This window comes from Notamacropus eugenii, chromosome 5 (genome assembly GCF_028372415.1).
Source record: "Notamacropus eugenii isolate mMacEug1 chromosome 5, mMacEug1.pri_v2, whole genome shotgun sequence".
Taxonomy (NCBI): domain Eukaryota; kingdom Metazoa; phylum Chordata; class Mammalia; order Diprotodontia; family Macropodidae; genus Notamacropus; species Notamacropus eugenii.
In genome coordinates, this window is record NC_092876.1 from 191,628,324 (window position 1) to 191,650,884 (window position 22,561).

At 38.4% G+C, this 22,561-nt stretch overlaps 1 long non-coding RNA gene across 1 annotated transcript; it reads right to left on the reverse strand.

The window, feature by feature from the left end:
* Positions 1 to 291: 291 nt before the first annotated feature.
* LOC140505594 (uncharacterized) lies at positions 292 to 17,379 on the reverse strand. Its single transcript, XR_011967572.1, has 6 exons — positions 17,107 to 17,379; positions 16,511 to 16,649; positions 12,811 to 13,006; positions 11,980 to 12,079; positions 2,758 to 2,841; positions 292 to 476 (listed from the first exon to the last, which is right to left on the reverse strand). It is a non-coding gene; the product is annotated as an uncharacterized lncRNA (long non-coding RNA).
* Between the last annotated feature and the right edge of the window lie 5,182 nt (positions 17,380 to 22,561).

Here is a 22,561-nt window from a genome sequence, read left to right on the forward strand (position 1 = left end):
ACATTAACATAGTTGCCATGGGCAGTGATCTTTTGAAGTCCTACCAGGAGCCCAGATTCCAGCAAACCCTGAAGTGGCTTGCTTGAGAGAATTTTTGTTTGTTTTGGCTCCTGCAGGCAGAGAAACCAAGATGACAGCCCTTAAAGACTGGGATCAAAACGAAAAAACTGGGTCATGGCCATCGTTTGGTAAACACGGGGAAGTGAAGTACATTAAATAAAAACTTCAACGTCAGAAAGATGTCTTACCGCTAAGAAAGAGGCAGTTAGGCATAATACAAAGGGCAGTTACCATGATGGAAGGTGAGAGATGGGGTCTGGTCCTCCTTCCACAGTGTCTAGCCTTTTACCCTCTGTGGACCTCCTACGCTCATCTGTGTGGTCAGAATACCTGGGTTTGAATGCTCACTCTGCCTTTGGCCACCTTCATGACTTAGAGGCATGTCATTTACCATCTCGAAGCCTCACTTTCCTCTTCTGAAAAATAAAGGGGCAGGATGATACGGCCTCTAAGTTTCTTTCTGGTGTTTGTGATTCTGTGATCATACGATCCATAAAACAGATACTACTGCTTTGTCTTTGATTCTGTGAATCCCAGAATCTTAGAGTTGGAGTGTGGATGAGGTCAGTCCTCTCCATGACACCCCCAGTAAGTGCTCATCTGACCCCGTGCTTGCATCTTCCACAAAGTAGCCCGTTTAGTTTCCTGGACCATTCCCTTCAATTCCACCTTCTGGAGCCAAGAGAGTAAACCCGATCTCTCCTACAAGGCAGCCCTTCAAGTATTTGTTTTTATTTTCTGCTGCTAGCTTTGTGACTTCCATTAAATCACTTTCTCCCTTAGGCTACAGCTTCCTCCTCTACAAGAAAAGGAAGTCGAATTAGATCAACTCCAAGGTGACTTTACAGATGAAGCATTCTGCTATTCTGAGTTTTGAACCCTTCTGTTTTAGTGATAGAAAGGACCTTAAAAGGTCCTCTAGTCCAATCTTTCGTTTTACAAATGAAGAAACTAGGGAAGTCTGTGCTCTTTCCCCTGTACTACTTTGCTTCCCTCTCTAGACTAAACATACCCAATTCCTCCAGGACTTGAGCCTCATATATCCTGGTTTAGAGACCCCATCAGCCTAAATTTTCTTTATATAAATCATATTATCAAGGTAAAGCCAGATTCTAGTATGAGAAACTTTCTCTGGTGCCAACATCTTACTGAATTCTCAAGGCAGAGAGACCAGAAGAAAATTAAGTCCTCTCAGTTCCTTCTAGAGTTTCCCCCAGACCATGAAAGAAGAGGGACAAGAGATAGGTAAGAATCATGACAGACTTATTCCAGGAGATCCCTTTCAAACTGAAGATGTATTTTTGACCAATTTGGGACACACTTAAATTACAAATGCAAGAGATAGTCATCCACCCCTTGATCTGCCGGTGCCTCCCCCCATCAAAGCAGGAGTCTCCCTGATTATCCCTGAAAAAGAAACAACCACAACCCAAAAAGATGTTTGCCCGTAGATTCATAAGAGCAGGAAGGTGACCTCTGAGTTCACCCAGTTCAATCCCTTTGCTTTAAAATGAGGAAACTGAGGCCCAGAGGGATTGAGTGATTTTCCTGAGGTTACACAAATAGTGGGCATAAGCAAACTACAATATTTTATCAACCATGACTTAGAGCAGGAGAAGTGACATGAAAAACCAAAAAAGGGGGTAGGCTGTGACGCATGAAGATCATGAGAGAGGTAGATGGTCTAATCTCAGCCACTATGAGTGACCATGAGCAAGTCAGTCACCTCTGAGCTTCAGTTTCAATAAGAGTGGACATTATGATTTCTAAGTACCTTGCATTTCTAATATTCTTTGATCCTATGGTTTGTATACTGGTATTACTCTACTGTCTAATCAGTTTTCACAACCCTGTGTTATTCTAGTCAACTCAATCATCCCTCTGTTCCCCAGAGCAGCCCCAGCTTACACTGGGATTCACTGAGCCTCTAGTCACCTAGCACTCTCTGCAGGCTTTATTCTTGTTTCTGTTTCCACTGATCCCTAACCCCTCTTCCTACAGCTACCCTGACTGCTCAAACTGGGGACTACATCCCTTTACTAGAAGCCCTGTGGTGAAAGCAAACCTACTGTCTCCCAAGGTTTCTACTTCTGGATAATCCTCATTGTTAAGTTTTTCTCCTGTAGAACAGAATGATTTCAGAAAAACCTGGAAAGCCTTATGTAAATTGATGCAGAGTGAAGTAAGCAGAACCAGAAGAACATTCTACGTAGTAACAGCAACAGTGAATGATGAACAGCTATGAATTACTTAGCTATTCTCAGTAACACAATGACCCAAGACTATCCCAAAGAACTCATGATGACAAGTACTGTTCACCCCCAGAGAAAGAACTGATGGTATTTGAATACAAACTGAAACATACTATTTTTCTCTTCCTTCCTTTTTTCCTTCCTTCCTTTCTCTTTCTGTCTTCCTTTCTTTTTTCTTTCTTTCCTGAGTTTTCTTCTACAAAATGACTAATAGGGAAATATGTTTTACATGATTGGACACGTATAACCTATATCACATTGATTATTTTCTCAGGGAGGGAGGAGGGAAGGGATAGAATCTGGAACTCAAAACTTTTTTTTAAATTAATGTTAAAAATTGTTTTCACTTGTGATTAGGGGAGGGGAATAAGATGTGATTTTTTATTTTAAGAAGATGAAATTTTTCTCCCACATCAAGGAAATTTTATTTCTTTGTAATCTTTACCTGTTGTTTCTAGTCAGCACCCTGGAGCCATTAATGGATAAATACTTCAGTTTTTCAGAGTTAGATTTGAATGCCCTGGGTATCCTATAAAAAAAAACAAAACACTTTTTTCTCCTTTAAATAAAATCAGTTATTGCATTTTATGAAGGATTCTAGAGAATAACTTGAGATTTGCTAACACCACTAGAAAAATAGGAAAAACCATGTGAAGAATTTTTCTCAGAACTTCTTATTAGCCAGCATATTGCTTCCCCTATTGTCATGAAAATGAAATTCAGCCTCAGGGTTATAAAAATTTCTTTTAATGTGTGATTATTCTATGGGATGTCTAATCTTTTGCACTGCTTTAATCTACTGACTTTTCTGTAATTTGCCATCACTTTGGTTAAAGACACTTTCTCTTGCTGTGCCCAGTCCAGAAATCCTTGGGCTTGTAAAATGACTGTGTGAGTGGCATTCACTCAGAAACAACATGCCGAAATAGAACAAAGAAGTAGAGACCACACGCAGGCAAGAAATATTTGGGAAACAGAACTATGGAATTTCAGAATTGGAAGATTCTCATCTCTTGAAATCATCTAAACAGATCACCTATACCTGAGAAGAAGCTTTCATCTAACTAAAATCCTCATCTGTTTCATAGCAGTACTAGTCCAATTGGATTTTTTTACTCCTAAGTGTATTACTTTACATTTATGCCTGTTGACTTTTACCTCATTAGCTTTAGCTCAACATTCCAGGCTATGGATATATTTTGATATTCTGGTTTTTAATCTATATTTAACTGGCTAGCTATCTACCTGCCTACCTATCTATGCATACACACATATCCACAAAAATGTATACATAAATGCACACACATATATGTATATATACACATATCTATGTGCGTATTATTGTTCAGTCATCTTCAGTCATGTCTGACTCTTTATGACCCCACTTGGGGTTTTCTTGGCAGATATTGGAGTGGTTTTTTTTCTATAGCTCATTTTACAGATGAGGAAACTGAGGAAAACAGAGGTAAATAATTTGCCCAGGGTCATGCAGTTAGTAAGTCTGAGGCCACATTTGAATTCAGGTCCTCTTGACTCCAGGCCCAGAATTCTATTCACTATATACAGTGGGTGCTATAAAAATGTTAGCAACAATAAAAATGATGAATGAAATGATGTATAATTATGAAGAGATGTCTGCACTAGGAGGAAAAAAATCACTCAGGTACAGTATAAGTAGGCTGACTTAACTTTCAGACTTACAGATTGTATATGAATTTTCAAAATAAAAGTAAACGGAGCTCTGAATACTTAAGCCTCATTATCATAATTTTAATAGTAATAAAATATAATTATTTTTACAAAAATATCTCTGATGAACCTAGTACAGAGAGAAGTAGACTTGGAAAACCCTGAGTTTGGGTCTTGCCTCTGTCATCTATTACTTTTATGTCCTTGAGCAAGTTATTCAAATGGTCTCAGTCTGGGTCTCCTTATTAATAAAATGGAGATAAAAAAATACTTGACTTACTGAAGCAGAGTGTGGATAGTGGATAGAAGTAGTGGATAGAAGGCTGAACTAAGAAAGACCTGAATTTGAATCTCACATCCAATATTTGCTCTCTGATTGTCCAGAAAGTCACACCATCAGAGTGTCACTTTCCTTTCCAGTAAAGAGTCAGTAACAGAACTGTCCGTATCTAACTTCATAGGGAAGTCGTGAAACTCAAATGACATGATGTACATAAAGTGTTTTGGAAACCCTGAAACATAGTGTAAAAGGCATCTCCTATGCCTTTTGGAATCTCCAACTAACTGTTGTGCATCTGGAACCGGATGTCCCATAGACATCATTAGAAAATTATTAATAAATAATTAACTTTGTTAGTAGTGGTAATAAAACATCTTGTATTTAGAAGACACTTTGTACTATTTTCAAAGTTTTAGTTAACAATAATTCCTTTGTTGATTAAATTGAGTTTATTATTTCATCAATTTCATCTAAAAAAAATGAAAAGCTTAGACTAGAAGATGATCAATAAACTCCAGTTAGCTTCTAATTTAATGGATAAAAATAGAAGCAGGGACGGTATTTGACTGCTAAGTGGTGCAGTGGATTGGATGCTGGACCTGGAGTCACAAAGACTCATCTTCCTGAGTTCCAATCTGGCCTTAGATACTTAATGTCTGTGTGACCCTGGGCAAGTCACTTAATCCCCTTTGCCTCAGTTTCCTCATATGTAAAATGAGTTGATGAAGGAAATGGCAAACCACTCCAGTATTTTTGCCCAGAAAACCCTAAATGGGGTCATGAAGTCAGATGCAACTGAATAACAACAATACGGAAAGTATTTCTTCAGCATTCATTTATTCATCCATCCATTCAGCAAGCATTTATTAAGCACCTACTATTGTAAAAGACTATGTAAGGTGCTGAAAATACAAAAAAAAATAGAAAGGACCATCTACTTTCAAGAAATATGTGTAACATAATTTGAAGGGAAAGAGAACACTAACACTAATAATACTAAAGTTTAATAAAAATAATAATAAAGTCTCCTAGGAGGGGGAACATGATTTGGGATTGTTTCATCTAAAGTAAAGAAGGCTTTACTGCACATGCCCAGATCACCTAAGATGGAGGCACCAATGTAGGGCATGGCAGGGACATGCTTCTGGAAGAAGACATTCTTCATTCTGCCACCACATGGATTGGAACAACCCTTTTCCCTGGCTGCGAGCAGGCAGCCAGACCAAACTGCATCTTTAAAGCTACCACACCGGGATGCTCACTCTCTCTCTTTCTGGCAGTACTGGGGCTCTCTGAACTAAACTTGATGGAGGGAAAGACTTACCTTCCCTGCCCCTCCTCCACTTTAGGCCATGTAGCCCTGAGAAATATATTTCAAGTTCGGATCTGTTTCATTTGAACCTTTCAGTTCTGGGCGCAGGTGCTAGGAGACCATGTTTACCTTGGAGGCAGGAGCCCAGGCCAGATGTTGCTTCCAGTAAATTCTGAGAAGCCTGGGTGTGAGATGCAAGCCCAGGGATACTTTGGACTTAGAATTCAGTAGGGCCATGCTACAAAGGTGTAGACCTAATCCACCTCCCCTCCCCAGAGACTGAGATGGTATAAGGGGAAATTATGCCCCCCAGGTGTTGAGGGGGATATTTGTATATTCTTTCTATGCCTTTAAAGTATGTATTCCTTTATAAAAGCTAATCTGACTTAAATGGTTAAATGGAACTGGTGTGCAAATGATCCGTAAAACTGGTAGAGGCTTGAGCCAGCAGTGGAGAATAGATAACCCAAAATCTTTTAAGGGTCTGAAGAGCCCTGAGGGAGAGGTGGAACGTGAGATACCTGGGGAGTAGCAAAGAAAATGAAAGGGAAGAGGAGAGGAAGGGAAAGAAGGAGGGGGAGGGGGAGAAAGAGTAAAGGAGAGGAAAGGAGAGAAAAGGAGAGGAAAGGAGAGGAGAGGAAAGGAGAGGAGAGGAGAGGAGAGGAGAGGAGAGGAGAGGAGAGGAGAGGAGAGGAGAGGAGAGGAGAGGAGAGGAGAGGAGAGGAGAGGAGGAGAGGAGAGGAGAGGAGAGGAGAGGAGAGGAGAGGAGGAGAGGAGAGGAGAGAAAGAGAGGAGAGGAGAGGAGAGGAGAGGAGAGGAGAGGAGAGGAGAGGAGAGGAGAGGAGAGGAGAGGAGAGGAGAGGAGAGGAAAGGAAAGGAAAGGAAAGGAAAGGAAAGGAAAGGAAAGGAAAGGAAAGGAAAGGAAAGGAAAGGAAAGGAAAGGAAAGGAAAGGAAAGGAAAGGAAAGGAAAGGAAAGGAAAGGAAAGGAGACAGCTGGATTTAGTATCTGTTTTTAAGTACTGAAGAACATAACCTCACTTCTTTAGTGATGATAATAAAAATCAGAGAAAATAATTTAAATTACAGCTAAAGAGATTTTAGATTAGCTCTAAGGAATAGTTTTTTGGCCTTCAAGTCTGTCAAACAGTCATTTCCCAAAAGATATATGGTTAAAGGATATGCAACAGACAGTTCTCAAAAGAATAAATGCAAGGAATCAGAAAACACATGAAAGTAATCCTACAAATCATGAATAAGAAGAGAAATGGAAATTAAAAGATGTCATCTCACCCCTAGCAGTTTGATAAAGACAACAACAAGAAAAAAAAATTGCTGGAAAGAATATGGTAGAACAGATATACTACTATACTTTTGGTGGAGCTGTGAATTGATCTACCCTTTCTAGAAAGCATTTTGGTAAGATCAAATGTAATAACTGAGAGCAAGTCAAACAAATGATGGTTATGTGAATGCAATGAAATATTGTTGTGCTACAGAGAAGCAAGCATAATTAGGATAATAATTCATACAACGACAATGTGATAAAAGAGGACAACTTTGAAAGATGAGAACTTTGATTGATGAGATGACTAATCATGACTCCAAATGACCAATAATGAAGGACATTCCCAACTCTTCAAAGAATGGTGTTGCCCTTTAGATCTGGAAGGAGATCCACATTTTCAGAGTTGACCAATGTCTGAGTTTCTTTTGCTTGATTATATTATTTGTTATAAGGGGCGGCTTTTATCTGGAGGGTGGGAAAGAGTTGTAGGAGAAGTGGGGTAGGGTAATAGTGATAGAAAAATAAATGAAAGAAAATAATTTCAGATTTGAAACTTTAAAAAATACATAAAAGAAGCAGAACAAAATTTAGATGAGGACATTGCCAATGAAGGGTATGTGGTCACTGCTGGGTTGAATTTAACCTATACTTAACAAATAAACAAGCTGTACTAAACAGATTTTCACAATTTTATATATAATCCTCTTTTCTTTTCTTCACTGTATATGTAAATGCTCATGTTTATTGATGCTTTTCAAGTTAATAATCAAAAATAAAATAAGATTCGTCTATAGTAAAGAGAACGTTTCAAATAAAAGAACAGATAGGAACTTGGGAAGGCAAATTGAAATCTTGCCCAACTAGATGACTCCACGTCACTCAAAACCTTATTATGATTCTCCAAATAATTAAATTTGTGTAGATATGGTTTATATTTTGATAATTTGGTAAATTTTTGCCTGTTATATGTTGCTATCTCTATAGCTTGAGAGAATGTTTTGCAAATAGCAGGTGATTCAAGGGTATGTCTAAATAATATAACTTTAGAGATTTGGATTTATCATCTCTCCTTTTTTACTCCCAATTTTTTTTCTTGAACTGACTTGAAGGAGGCATTTATTTTTATCTTTCCCTGAGCTTTCAGGCTTAAAAGAGACCGTAATAGTCTGGAGCATATCATTTAATTTGATAACTACAGTCATCATTACAAGTAAGATGTATTATATCTATCCATTATAACTTAAATTGTAGACTTCACAATGAAGACATTAAACTTTAAATTCTCCCAAGTGAGTTTATCTAAGCACGTTTTAACCTGCTCAACACAGTAGGAGGGCAAAAATGAGATTCTGTAAAGAAATATTAAAAGCTCTATAACTCAGTGCAAACAGTAATCCACATTTAGGGTTAAACCCTGTGTTTCCAAAAAGATTAAAAGGCATATATAGTTATACCCTCCCATTATGTCAATTACTCCCTATTTTTTCACTCTGTAAACTACTGCTAGGTTGGATGAAGGAGAAATAAATTCCCAAGAAGACAAATACTTTAGGATATAAAGAATTATCTCTACACCATACCAGATGTGGAGAAACTTAGGGTTGTTGGTGAAATTAGGAGTCATCTAGTCAGGCAAGGCTGTAAATAATTAGTATTTCCAGTACAGCTTGGACTAGAAAAGTGAAGGATGTCATGTGACACTATGTACGCCACAAAACTTTGCATGTTATGCCACTGCAGATAAAATGATATTTATAAATATTTTGTTCAATATATTTTACTTACTCTATACATTTTACTTACATATATAAATATATAAACACAAGTTAAATAAAATGTCTTATTACATATATATACATACATATGTATATATATAATAATTTCAAAACACATCAGATCTTGAACTTGCAAAGAAGTACAAAGAAGAACAAAAATGACTGTTCTTATCAGTGGGAAAATGTGCATGTGAAAATCTCCTGATTCTCCTGCAGTGTTGCCAATGTAAACATTTGGTGTTTTGGGGTTCCTTATGGTAAAGAATACTCTGCTGTGAACAAAAAACATTTGAGAACCTCTGACTTGGTAGGTTTCTTCCATTTCTACCATTTGAAGTGGCTACACTATAGAAAGGATATTGATAAGTCAAAGATTCCAGAGAGCAACCAGAAGGGTGGGTTGACATTGTAATCTGAGAATCTGCTGAAGAAACTGAGAATATTTAACCTGGATGCAAGAGAATTTCTGTCACATAGAAGGGCAATTCCATTTTCTTCAGTTGGTCCTGAGAGGAGAGAACTAGGAGCAACAAACAGAAGTCACAAAGAAGGAGATTTAAGCTTGATTGGGGCAGCAAGGTGGTAGAGTGGCTAGAGCTCTGGCCGTGGAGTCATGAAGACCTGAGTTCAAAATCTGACTTCAGACACTTACTAGCTGCATGACCCTGGGCAAGTCACTTTACCCCTATTGCTGAGAGGCACAGAGAGAGAGACAGAGACAGAGAGACAGAGACACAGAGAGATTTAAGCTTGATTTAAGGAAGAACTTGCTAACAATCAGAGGTGTCTTCCAGTAAAAATGTACTGCCTCATACGGTAGATTCTCATCACTGGTAATCTTTAAGCAGAGATGAAATGAGCACTTGTTCAAAATGTAAAAGGGATTCCTGACATCAGGTAGGAATTGCATGGGATGGACTCTGAGGTCTCTTCCAACTCTGACATACTCTGTCTTAAGATATATTTGACAGTTATCATTAGAAAAGAGGTAAGATTCTTCTCAGCAAAAATGGGATGATCCACTGGTTGGAAAAAGAAATATTTTCTTTTTATATGTGTGTTGTCATTACAAGTACTATTATTAAATATTCATAAATCTATTTATTTTCCCACATCAGCATATGGGCTGAGTTTGCTGCCACACCTGGCTCACTATCTATTCTTGTCTATGCCTCACAGTAGTAGATAATAGATGACAAGGGTGGAACCTACAACTAAATTTTACTTACGTAACGGCTTTTGTATTCCACCTCCTTCCAAAAGGGTTTTCATATAACCCCTTTCCAAAAAAAATTAGCACAGTTCCTTGTATGTAATAGAATCTTAATAAATACTTGTTCAGGGAATGAATTATGTGATCTCTAGAAGAAATGGATGGAGCTTCACATGAAAGCTTTGTTTTTACTCAGAAGTTGAAGTAATGATGGCAGAGTAGAATAGACATCTGAAGAATAAGATAGAGAATACTTCCACTGGAGATCATGTAAAAATCTAGGAAATTGTGAACCATGGGATTCTGGAACTAAAATAATTTAGTGGTTATCTTGCCCAATTCCTTCATTTTACATATCTACACCTGGAGTGTAGTTGATTCTCTTGTTGGAAATGAGATCCACAGAAATTTCAATATGACCAAAACTATACATGGAATGGAATCATAAAATAATAGAGGTAGTACAATCACAAGGCTAGAATACATTTTAGAAATCACTTAATTCACCATTGTTTTCATTTTACAAGTGAGAAAGTCAAGGTCCAGAGATAGTAGGTGACTGTCATGACTAGAACCCAAGCCTTTTCAGAAAACCACAATTTATAAATTCTAAAAAGTAGCCATCACTAGGGATACTTTTTTCAAGACAATATTTGGCATAAAAAATAATATGTGTGTGTAAGCCTCTCCAAAATTATGAGTTTGTCTTTAAATTAATGAAAAAAAAATTTTAAGAGCTTACTGCCAAGCACTGAGGAAACAAACAAACAGAAAAAAAAAAAAGACAATCCCTTCTCTCAGGGACCTTACACTCTAATTGAATATATAATGTATATAAGAAGATTGAACTGTATTGTGGGTGACAAAGCTCAATAGTTCTTAGGATGTATTGAAGTGTCTCCTTCTCACAATGGGAAGCCTAGAAGGTATTGGCTCATCACCAATGGGCAGGTAACAGGGGGTATAAAGGTTGAAGTCAATCAGGGATTCTGGCTCCCCTCTGGAAGAAATGAGAGTAGTAGAGTCAGAACTCCTTGTTCATGTTCATTTTTCAATAATTATGACCTCACTGGGGTTTTCTTGGCAAAGATACTGGGGTGATTTACCATTTCCTTCTCCAGCTCATTTTATAGATGAGAAAACTGAGGCAAACGGGGTTAAATGACTTGCCCAGGGTCACACATGCAGAAAGTATCTGAGGTCAGATTTGAACTCGAAGTCTTTCTGACTGTTGGCCCCATTTAGCTGCCCATCTAGTAGCCTGTTACTGGATCCCAGAAGTATATGCATATTTTCTTTAAAAAACAAACAAACAAAACTTGTTCTAATTCTTATGAATTAGTAAAAGTTTTAGACAATGTGAAAAATAAAATAAAATTCAGTCAACATTTAGGAAGGTATCTGGGCAATGAGGGTCACAGATGTAAGCAGACCTCTCTGTCTAGAAGACACTTCCATGTCTTAGACGAGGGACTTTTATAGAAACTGACAGAAGATATTTATGATGATTGTACCAGAATAGAGCAGATTTCTTGAAACATGTGATTGAGGTACATCACAAATCCAAGCCAGACCCAGAACATAAACACTTTTATGTTAGGATAAATATTTTTGTTTCTGGTTTTATGTGCAAAGCCAATTCTTTGGACACAGCTAAGAAAACTCTTTACTTCATCAACTCAGGAAGAGGAAAAGAGAGAAAAAAATAACTTTTTTTCATTTGATCACTGTTCTGAAAAGCATCTCAAATACAGAGATCACACAGAAGAAACAGGAGAGGAAATGAATGCTACGGTTGATGAACAACAATACAGTTAAAATTCAACCAAACTGAAATCGTTGCTTAAGCAACAGAGAAAGGAAGTCGAAAAGAAAATCATTATAGCAAGAAGAGAGAAAATTAGGTTACCACGTATGAAAAGTGCCTGTACACCAATCATTTCCTCACTACCTAGGAAAACAGACTGGTTGGAGATCAGCTCTTAGCAAGCCGTATTTGATTTTCAAAGCAAACTTTGCTCTCTCAAGGACAGTAATACATGTCTGATAGAAATATTCTTCTTACTGGATACCTGGAAATGGGGACAAAGTGAGATTTAAGATGATAGTTACCGTGCAAAATGTGTTAGAACAGGAGTTAGAGGACCTGTGTTCAATTCCTCTGTCTAGGACTTAGTACTTGCATGACAGCCTCGCTGGACTTCATTGTCATCTGTAACATAAGGGATAAGATAAGATGAAAGATAAGATAAGCCACAAAATTCCCCCCCCCCCCAGTTTTAAATCCATGATCCTATGAGATCTGGATTAGTCAAGGTTCTGAGTGAAACAGTACAAACTTTTTTTCTTCAGTGGTTTCAATAGTCTTTAATAAAGACAAACTTCTAAGTCTTGAAATCCTCCTAATCCTGTGGCCCCCTGCCCCTAATAGTTCAGTTTTCTTTTTTTTTTTTAAGAAGCTCCATTTTGAAAAAGGAGCCAGTGCTAGCTATAATCAGTATTTCATTCTTCTCAAGGATACACTCTTGATTCTCAGAATTTCTTCTGATACCTTCTCCCCACTACATACACAGTTTTCAGTTAAGAAGACAACAGTCTTCTCTCATTAAAATGTAAGCTTCTTGAGGGTAAGAATTAACTTTTTTTTTTCTATTTGCATTCCCAAAATTTAGCATAGTGCCTGACATGCAGTAAGAGCTTAATAAAAGTTCTTGATGATAAAGACCACTATGGCCTTTGTCCTTTCCAGTTTGAGAATCAACTCTCATGAGCAGCAGACTTGGCAACTTCAGAGACAGTCTGTCTGCTGTGAGGAGTTGATCATGCAGAGTGTTGCACCTGTGGTCTGTGGTCTATAATGGCTATTTCCTCTATGTTGCCGAGTCTGACTCAAAAAGACTGATTTTAATCTACAAAGCTCTACATTGTCTGAGAAACAATTACCTTTGAGATTGTTTAACTCTCTTTTACCCTGTCAGTGCAATTAAGATCTTAAACATGCTTCTGTTAATGATGATACAGATTTAAATTTTAGGGATCCAGACACAGGAAGTTGCCTGTGAAGTTAATAGTTAAATTTGAAGAACACTTTCATGTAGGAACCACTCAGCAGTATCTTGGAGATGTCAGATAGGAGTGTCTGCAAAATAGAAAAAAAAAAGAGGAGGCTCTCTCTTTGGAATGATTTGAAGTAGGAGGAGCCATTAAGTTATTAAATTTTGCAATAGAAATTACAAGGCATTATAAAAAGCAGGCATAATAGGAAAACAATACAAAAGAATTCAGAGAAGGAATAAAAATAGAGGCTACATATTACAAAATAATACTTTGGGAAAAAAGAATCAATAAACATTTATTAAGCACCTATTGGGGCAGCTAGGTGGTACAGCGTACAGAGAACTGGGCTTGGAATCAGAGAGACATCTTCATCAGGTCAAATCCAGCCTTGGATACTTCCTAACTATGATGCTTAATCTTGTTAACCTCAGTTCCTCATCTGTAAAATGAGCTGGAGAAGGAGATAGCAGCATCTTTTCCAAGGAAACCCCAAATGGGGTTATGAACAGTCAGACACAACTGAGACGACTGACCAGCAACAAAAAGCACCTACTATGTATCAGGCTGTGTTAAGCACTGGGGCTATAAAAGGAGATAAAAGATGGTCTCTGCCCTCAAGGAGTTTACAATCTAAAGGGGGAGACAATAACAGCAAAATGTATGCAAAGCAAGTTATATGCAGGAGAAATAGGATACTAATATTTATAAATAGGATAATGATCAATAAAGGGTTAGGGAAGGCATTGGGTTGAGGTTAGGATTTTAGTTGGGGTCTCTGGTTCTGGGAGCCAAGATAGCAGAGTGATCCATAACTGCTACCTCCCTCCCCTTGTTGACCTTGACCAGCCCAGAGATTATTTCCCTGGAAAAAAACACTGGAACAGTGGGAGCAGTAGAAGGGGTAAACAGACTCTCAGCCTGGGAGGCTAGAAGGAACACTAAGAAGGGCTCCTCTTGCTGTGGCCAAAGGTGACCAATGCAGGATCAGAGCTGTCCCAGACAGTCCCACCTCAACAAATCAGGTGAAGATCCTGAACCTCAGGGGGGGTGAAACCAGCAATTGCCAATACCAGGACTGCAGGTGTGCCTCAGCATCCTAGTGGAATCAGCTTGCCTATGGTCTAGCTCATCAGAGGGGCCTCCAGTGTCCAGACCACCCTTCCCCCACACTTAAAGAGCTATATCCAGAGTAGCTGCAGGGAAACCCAAAAAGACCTAACTGGGCAGTTGCTTTCAAATACCAGCCAGCTCAGCACCAGGTAAGCTGCAGCATTTAATTTCTAGCTGAAAGAACCAGAGGCCACAACACCAAAAGCCTCAAGTTTTAGGCACAAGAACTGTGGGACAGAGCTCCCTGTGCTACAGATGCAGAGATCTGCCTTAGAAGCCAGGAAAAGGGTGATTATCATGAGTAAAAAGCAAAGCAGAAAAGAAAAGACTATAGAATCTTTCCATGGGGACAAGGACCAAAACAAAAATAAATACCAAAGAGGTCAGCATTGAGACTGTACTCCCATATGAGACTTCAGAAGGGAATATGAAAGAAGAACAAAGAACCTTCTTGGAAGAGCTCTGGAAGGATTTTAAAACCCAGATTAGAAAAATAGAAGAAAAACTGACCAGTGATTTTTAAAATAGAATTTTACTTGGGACTTAAAGGAAGCCAATGAGATCAGGGATCTGAGAGGAGAACATTCCAGGATAAGGGATAGCCAGAGGAGATGCTAGGACCTAAGAGGTGGAGTATCTTATTCAGGGAATAGCCAGTGTAACTGAATCAAAGAGAGTATATCAGGGTGTAAAGTAGAAGAAGGCTGGAAAGGTAGGAGCAGACTAGGTTATGAAGGACTTTGAATGCTGAACATTGTAAATATTCCATATTTGTTCTGGAAGTAATAGGGAGCCACTGGAGTTCAATGAGTAAGGAAATGGCATGATTGAACCTGAATTTTAGGAAAGCCATGTTAGTGTTAAACTCTTACTACATGCCAGGCAATACAAAGAAAGGCAAAAGAGGGGGGAGGGAGGGGAAAGCCCCTGCCCTCACTCACAGAAGATAAATTCTAGTTAGAGAAACAGTACAAATCACAAGGTACACAGAGATGTATTCAGAATTGATGGATGTTCATATTGAAGGGAGAAGTAATTGTTAATTAAATTTGAGAAAGACCTTCTGCAGAAGGTGGGCATTGATCTGAATTTTCAGAGAAGATAGATAAACTAAGAGATGGAAGGGGGGGGCAGAACATTCCAGGAATGGGGGTCAGCTAGTACAGATGAATAAAGATAGGAACTGCAAATGTTGGAATAAAGTGCTTTGTCCCTGATCAAAGGAATTGCAAGCAACAGCTAAAAATAGAAGACTTTGGCTGGAGGTTGGGGTAAAGAGTATGACGGATGGGAGGAGAGGCACAGGAGACCTTCCTATCTCCCTGCAATTATTCCATTCATGAAGCTGCCCCTGCCTGTTAGGTGGGTGAAAAGGTCTAACAAATTAACTATCACTCTGAAATTTGATGCAATAGCTTGAGAGAAAGGTCCTAGGTTGGGTCAAATTCTCCAAGGAATTACATCATGGAACATTAAAGGAACATTTCCTTTACTATCCACTTCTCTAGTGACCAGTTGGAATGCTCTGTTTTTATATCAGGACAATATCTGATAACAAGTAAGTTGACATATCTGAGGGGGTCCAGATCCCAGGCACCATAGTGATCAAAGGGAATGACTTAAGTACTAAGATCAAAAGACCTTGGTCCGGTAGGGTGGCCAACTAATGGTGGAGAGGGGATATACGGGTACCGATAAGAGTCTACAAATATTTAAAAGGTGTTAACACCAATGAGGGAGAGTTGCTGATTTTGCCTGCTCAGAGGGCACACAGCTGGCAACAGAAAAGAGGCAATTAAAGAAAGGAACATTTAGCCTAAATAGCATGAAATTTTTTTCTGAGAAAGATTACTGCTACTATTAAAAAATAAATCCATATTATACATGATTAGACCAGCCAATCAGTATGAACTTTCTATACAATTCTCTCATTCTCTAGCTGCTTTTTATGATGATCAGTCTAATTCTATATTCAACCATACTCCTATTTCTATACTTCTTATTTTCTCCAAAAATAATGTACCTACTTTAGACTGTTGTTTCATCGTGAGTTTTGTCTTAGGAGAAAATATCTGTCTCATAATAATAATAATAATAGCCAGCATTTTAATAACACCTTAAGGTTTGCAAAGTACTTTACAAATATTATTTCACTTTATCGTCACAATGACCCTAGGAAGTAGGTGCTGTGGTATCCCCATTTTACAGCTGAGGAAACTGAGGCCAACTGTGGTTAAGTGACTTGACCAGGGTTGCACATCTAGCCAGTGTACCACCTAGCTGCCTGTCTTGAAAGGTAAGATTCTAAGGACAAAGAATGTTCTTTGTTTTAGCACAATGTATGTATTATATATTAAAATGATAATAAAATTTGGAAATATTTGCCACTTCTGTGTATGTTCACTAACATTGTACTCTTTATTAATCAACCAGCTAACTATAACTAGAATCATAGACTTTTAGAGTTGAATGTGACCTTAGAGATGTCAGGCTCACTTCTTCAGTTTATAGATTGGGAAACGGAGGCTCAGACGAAGGAAGTGGCACAGATAGTGTCAGAGCAGGCATTAGAACTTGGTTTTCCCGACTCCCACTCAGGCAGACTCCTTACAGCTCTAGAGCAGGTAAAAAAGGATTTTGTGATGGTTAGATACATTTTGTCACAAAGTGCTTTTCATTCTTCATCATGATAATTTAATAGTGTAATGAATTATTCTGAACACTAATAACCACATCCAATGGCAATACCTTTTACCTTCAAATATTAAAAGCCAATTTATCTTTGCATGTCATTCTAAAATGATTTGTCTAAACAAAGAATAATTAACTAATACTGGTGTTTGCCCTTTGTTTATAAGATTGTCCCAGGACAATTTTTATTTGGTCTGTATGGATTCTACTTCAATGACAATTTACAGTTAGAAATGGGTTTGAATGTGCTATCTCATTTGATCCTTGGAACAACTTCATGAGACAGTTAATAATCGTTTATGAAAGCATATTGGCAAAGCATTATCATTATCCTCGTTTTCTAAGCGGGGAACCAAAGCATAGAGAAGTTAAATGACTTACCTAAGGTGACGCAACTAAACAGCCCCAACATTGAGATTCAGACAGACATTCTGACTCCAGGTTCAGCACTCTTCTCACTAAAATCGGCAGTCTCCATGACAACTTTTCATAATGAAATTGGGCTCCCTGATGCTTTTGTATTTGTCACAGAGTTCTGATTTAAGATTCCGGGTGTCCAAGAACTGAAGCATTGACTGTAATGAGTTCTAGTGAGGACTCTTCCATGAGAAGACACTCTTCAGTTCTCTCTGCTTTGGAATGGTGGTCTTCTCACTGCATAAAAGCGTCTCACTGGATAACTATTGTCTACTACGTGCAAAGCACCATGTGCCACTATGTCTGGAATGATGGAAAGGGCACTAGATTTTCATTCAAATACCTAAGTTCTGCCAATTACTGCCTGTATGACCTTGGGCAAGTCACCTAAACCTTCTGACTCAGTTTTCTCATCTGAAAAGTGGGAGCAATGATACCTGCTCCACCAACCTAGCAATTCAACAAACATATATTAAGCACTTACTATGTGCGAGGACTTCTATGAGGATTAAGTGAATTAGAAATGAAAACACTAAGCAAATTGTCACATTCTACATACTTGTAAGACAACACCATCGCTATTGGTCGATGTTCAACGCTTCTGCTGCTAAAGAGCTACTCTTTACTCTGATGCCAGAGAATGGTGGCTTGGAGGTGACCTTGGGTTCTGGTAGGCTGTGCCAACAGAACACAAATGTTGGCAGGTCCTATCAAGTTGGAAAGGTGACAAGTTCAGGCCAGCAACAGACTAGCCTAGCTAACTAAGAGGAGGCTCACAGTCAGAAGGTTGACTATCAAGGGATTTTTTTGCGGGGGGGAGAGATTTGGAAGGAGGGTAACATAGCAATCTCTGAAGAGCCTCTACCTATAACCAGGGGTTAAATGGGGCATATGCAGAGCCCTGATTCTGAATGACTATGTTTACTGACTCAGTACATGAGTCCTTTGGGGGCAAACTGTCCCTCACTACTTCTGGTTATATGTGACTCAGTCCCGAAGTGCTTCTACACTGAGATGACAAATAAATGTCCTTATTAGCTACAGAGTGGGGAGAGCTAAAGACTCCATGAATTTTTAAAGGGGGAGTAATTCAGTCCACAACTCTATTTTTTCTAATATATTTTTTCACCAATTACATGTCAATTTTTTAACAGTCGGGTTTTTTTTTTAACATTCTGAGTTCCAAATTCTATCCCTCCCTCTTTCCTCTTCCCCCTTCTCAGATATAGGATAGATAGATAGATACACATATATATACAAATGTATGTATATATGTGTATGTATGTGTATGTAAAAGATTTCCATATTAGTCATTTTGTACAAGAAGATACAAATAAAAGAAAGTAAAAAATAGCATACTTCAGTCTATGTTCAAACAATATGTTCTTTCTCCAGAGGCAGATAGTATGCTGCATCATTAGTCCTTTGGGATTGTCTTTGATTATTGTATTGCTGAAAATAGCTGTCATTCAAAGTTCTTCATCCTACAATAATGCTGTTACTGAGTACAATGGGCAGCTAGGTGGTGCAGTGGATAGAGCACCGGTACAGGAGTCAGGAAGACCCGAGTTCAAATCTCACCTCAGATACTTGACACTCACTAGCTATGTGTCCTTGGGCAAGTCACTTAACCCCAATTGCCTCATCCTGGGTCATCTCCAGTCATCCTGATGAATATCTGGTCACTGGATTCAGATGGCTCTGGAGGAGAAGTGAGGCTGGTGACATGCACAGCCCTCCCTCACTCAAAGCAAAGACAAGTACAAGTCATGTCATTATTTCTCTGATGGCATGGTCTTCTTCTACAATGAAGGACAAACACATAATACTGAGTACAACATTCTCCTGGTTCTACTCACTTTATTTTGCATCAGTTCATGTAAGTCTCTCCAGATTTTCTGAAATCATCCTGCTTGTCATTTCTTATAACACAATAATATTCTATTACATTCATATACCACAACTTGTTCACCCATTCCTCAATTGATGGGTACCCCCACAATTTCCAGTTCTTAACTGCTACAAATATTTTTGTACAAACAGATTCTTTTCTTTCTTTTGGGTGGATGTTTTTAGAATATAGACCTTGCAGTGGTATATCCTTTATGTTTTCTTCAGTTTTCTTATGCGTCAAGCAGCACCCTCTCACTAGACTTTTTGTGAGGGGATAGAGGAAAGTATAGCACCCTTTCCCCCACCACAGGCCATATGGCAGAGAGAAGAAAAAAATTCAATTAGATGAACTTGAGTCTGGGACCTTGGCTGCCTCATTTATTTTGTTTTTCCTTTCCTTGAACAGGAGGTGACCAAATATTGGTTTTGATATGGGAATGTCCAAGCTTAGGTTCACCCTAGAGTTAGAGGGCCAATGGCTGTGGGTTCATAGGATGGAACTGGCTACTGTCAGCACGACAAATGTCTGTATGAAAGAGGATGACTAGGATCAAGGAGAGGAACCCAGCTTCTAGACTAGCATCAGTAGACTTGGATTTAAAGAGTCAAGCAAAAGGTGAAATGGAGTAATGCCTGTTAACAGTCCTGCAGATTGCTTTATGTTCTAATGAGGTTTATACTGAGCAGAGTATAGCAGTAATTGTACTGCCACTTGTTCAATTAAGACTCTCTGTCAAAGTGTCCTTGTGCTTTGTGTTTAGCAATTGTTTTGTGTATAGGAAATAAATATCTGTCCCATATATGATTTATTTTAAGGATTTTTTATTCCCTACTATGGGAAAACTATACATGAGCCAAATCTAAGCCTAAAGCAATTTTTTATAGGATATCAGGGTAGAGGACATAATGAACCAAAAAAATATGGAAAAAATGAAGCCTACCCCCTCTTATTAGATGCTAGATTCCGCTAAGACTGAACCTTATCTGGACCTCATTTGTGGGTCCAAAATAAATGAGCCCCTTAGTCAGGAAAATCTGAGTTCAAATCTGACCTCAGACACTTACTAGCTGTGTGACCCTGGGCAAGTCTCTTAATCCCTATTTACCTCAGTTCCCATCTGTAAAATGGGGGGGGCCCACTGAAGAAGAAAATGGCAAACTACTCCAACAACTACTCCAACAAAACCTTATGGACAGGAGCTCATGTAGAGTCGGACACAACTCAACAACAACAACAGCAGAAAGAAAGTAGGTACACCTCCCTGTAGTGGTTCTACTGCAACAGTCATAACAAAACAGCAAACATTTATTATGTGCAACATTTCTAAACTTCATCCTGATCTATGTCTGGCCATTGGACCCAGATGGCTCTGGAGGAGAAAATGAAGCTGCTGAGTTTGCACAGCTCTCCCTCACTGTAATCTAGTTCACTGGCAAGTCATACCATCATCATCCTGATGCCCTCTAAAAACCAAGGGCAAATCACAACCTGTGAGCACTGGGACAGATAAATGTTTTTAGATTAGATACAGTCCTTGCCCTCAAGTCGTTTGCAATTTAGTAGAGGGATAACATGCCAACACAAAATCTATAATGCATAATATTACATGACAAATGTATTACAGAGTTACAGAGCAAAATGTGATATGCGGTATGAAGAGGAAGGTCATTAGCAATTGTTGGGTCCGAGGGTCTCACTGGACATGGGAGGAAGGGCATTATAGAAATAGGAATAGCCTAAGCAAAGGAATGGAGGCATGAAAGCCTAGAGTGTGTTAAGGAGCAGAGTGTTATAGTTTGACTCGAGTGTAGAGTACTTGGAATGCGAATAAAATGGAATAAGCCCAGAAAGGGAGTATGATACGCAGTGCCAGAATGCCAGGAGAAGAGTTTGAACTTTTCTTAGTAGGTAAAAGGGAGGTACTGAAGGTATGATGGCTGGAACACCATTTGTGATTTTTGGAAGATTGCAAGTAAAGGGGAAATTGCTGCAGAAGTGGATAAGGGAAAAATGAAGTTCTGATGTTCCATAAAGGGAAGAGAGAAAAGTATGCAAGCTATTGACTAGTGAGTTTGACTTGAATCACACTCAAAATTCTAGAACTTAATAGTGATAAAGGAAGAGAATAAGCATTAATATAGCACCTACTATGCGTCAGATACTGTTCTGAGCACTTTATAATTATCATTTCATTTGATCCTCACAACTCTTCAGGGTGCTATTATTATCCCCATTTCACAGATGAGGAAACTAAGGCAAACAGAGGTTTTAAGTGACTTGTCCAGGGTCACACAGCTAGGAAATATCTGAGGTTGAATTTGAAAGAGAATCTCCCTGATTCCAGGACCAGCTCTCTATCCACCGTACAACCTAGGAGGTATGGTTATTGTGAACATGTAGGAAATAAATAGTTAGTTGCTATAGGTCAGCATGTTGTCAACATGAACTGATCCTGTCAGATTAATCTCATTTCCTAGACTCCGGTAAGCATTTGACTAAAACCTTTCATACTATTTTCCTAGGCAAGATGAGAAGGTGAGGCCTAAAGGATAACACAAGAAGGTAGATTCAGAACTAGTTGAACTATCATACTCAAATAGCAGACTTTAATGGCTACCTGACAGCTTGGAATGAGGTCTCTGATCTGCATCCCTGAGGTCTGCGTTTGGCTCTCTGATGGTTTTTTGATGATTTTGATCTTTTGATTGATGACTTGGATAAAAGCACAGATACCCTGCTTATCAAGTTTGCAGATGATAAAATCTGGCAGAGAAAGTTAGCATGTTATGTGAGTCATAAAAAGAATCCAATGAAATCTTAACAAGCTAAAAAAATAGATTAACAGCATGAAATTGAATACAGATACTAATAACATGAAACTGAAGAGGTATAAATTAAAATTAATAATAATAATAAAAAACATCAACTCTAAGGGCAAGATGAGGATAGGTAATTAGACAACATCTTAGATATCCAAGAAGTGGGGTGTTTAATGTACTTCAAGTTCACCATAAACCACCAGTGAGGCACAACAGTTCCCAAAGTTCACATCTCCTAAGGCTACTTTGAGAGTCACCATAGACCTGTAGAACCTGGGATCATTTCATGTGACTCTTCCCTGATTAGAGCACATCTGAAGTGTTATGTTGAAGTCTTGGCACCACGTTTTAGGAAAGTCATTAAGAAACTATAAAGACTCCAGAAAACGGCAACCAGGATGGCAAAGGGGAGTTAGTATAAGCCATACAAGAATCATTTGACAGAGAAACAGAGGGCAAACAAGAATAGTACGGTCTTGCATAGATGCATATGAATGTATATATCTACATATGAGTATGATTCTAGATATCCAAGGATATGTATGTGTATACGTAGATATATTTGTTCATGTATATATGTGTATATATGTATGTGTGCATATGTATTCTTATATATACATATATGTGTGCATTATATATATATATATATATACACATATACATTTATACATATGTGACAGCTCTGAACACAGTGTGCAGTATTTAT